The sequence below is a fragment of the Piliocolobus tephrosceles genome, chromosome 7, assembly GCF_002776525.5.
Source record: "Piliocolobus tephrosceles isolate RC106 chromosome 7, ASM277652v3, whole genome shotgun sequence".
Classification (NCBI taxonomy): Eukaryota; Metazoa; Chordata; class Mammalia; order Primates; family Cercopithecidae; genus Piliocolobus; species Piliocolobus tephrosceles.
In genome coordinates, this window is record NC_045440.1 from 79773629 (window position 1) to 79775357 (window position 1729).

Consider the following 1729-nt stretch of genomic DNA (forward strand, 5'->3'; position numbering starts at 1 on the left):
CCCCATGATAGGCCCCCGTGTGTGATGTTCCCCTTCCCGAGTCCAAGTGATCTCATTGTTCAGTTCCCACCTCTGAGTGAGAACATGCGGTGTTTGATTTTCTGTTCTTGTGATAGTTTGCTAAGAATGATGGTTTCCAGCTGCATCCATGTCCCTACAAAGGACGCAAACTCATCCTTTTTTATGGCTGCATAGTATTCCATGGTGTATATGTGCCACATTTTCTTAATCCAGTCTGTCACAGATGGACATTTGGGTTGATTCCAAGTCTTTGCTATTGTGAATAGTGCCGCAATAAACATATGTGTGCATGTGTCTTTATAGCATCATGACTTATAATCCTTTGGGTATATACCCAGTAGTGGGATGGCAGGGTCATATGGTACATCTAGTTCTAGATCCTTGAGGAATTGACATACTGTTTTCCATAATGTTTGAACTAGTTTACAATCCCACCAACAGTGTAAAAGTGTTCCTATTTCTCCACATCCTCTCCAACACCTGTTGTTTCCTGACTTTTTAATGATTGCCATTCTAACTGGTGTGAGATGGTATCTCATTGTGGTTTTGATTTGCATTTCTCTGATGGCCAGTGATGATGAGCATTTTTTCATGTGTCTGTTGGCTGTATGAATGTCTTCTTTTGAGAAATGTCTGTTCATATCCTTTGCCCACTTTTTGATGGGGTTATTTGTTTTTTTCTTGTATATTTGTTTGAGTTCTTTGTAGATTCTGGATATTAGCCCTTTGTCAGATGAGTAGATTGCAAAAATTTTCTCCCATTCTGTAGGTTGCCTGGACTTCATGTCTAAACCACCAAAAGCAACGGCAGCAAAAGCCAAAATCGACAAATGGGATCTAATTAAACTAAAGAGCTTCTGCACAGCAAAAGACACATATAACTTAACAAAGTTAAATTATGAAGTAGAATAGACTTGTAATAAGTAAGAAAATTAATTCAGCAATTAAAAGTCTCCACCAGAGATAAACCCAGAACCTAATGGTATTACTGCTGAATTCTACCAAATATTTAAGGAACTAATATCAATTCTTCTCAAACTATTCCAGAAAATTGAAGCAGAGGGAAAACTTCCAAACTCATTTGACAAGGCCAGCATTATTCTGATACCAAAACCAAAGACACAACAAGAAATACTGTAGGTCAATATACCTGACAAATGTAGAAGCAAATGTCCTAAACAAAATACTAGCAAACCAAGTTCAACAGTACATGAAAAATGTCATCCACCATAATCAAGTGGAATGTATCCCAGGATGCAGGAATGATTGAATGGAAGTAATCAATATATGTGACACACCACATTAATAGAAAAAGAGGACAAAATCACATGATCATTCTAACAGATACAGAAGAAGCATTCAAAAAAATTCAACACCCCTTCATAAAACTCTCAACGAATTTTGTAGACATAATAATGGCCATACGTGACAGACCCACAGCTAACATTGTACTCAGTGGAGAAAAGGTTAAAGCTTTTTTTCTAAGATCAGGATAAAAACAATAATTCCCACTTTTACTGCTTCTATTCAACATGTACTAGAATTCCCCGTCAGAGCAATTTGGCAAGATAAAGAAATAAAAGTCACCTAATTTGGAAAAGATGAAGTCCAATTGTCTTTGTTTGCATATAACATACCATATATATAGAAAACCCAGATAGATAGATAGATAGATAGATAGATAGATAGATAGATAGATAGATAGATA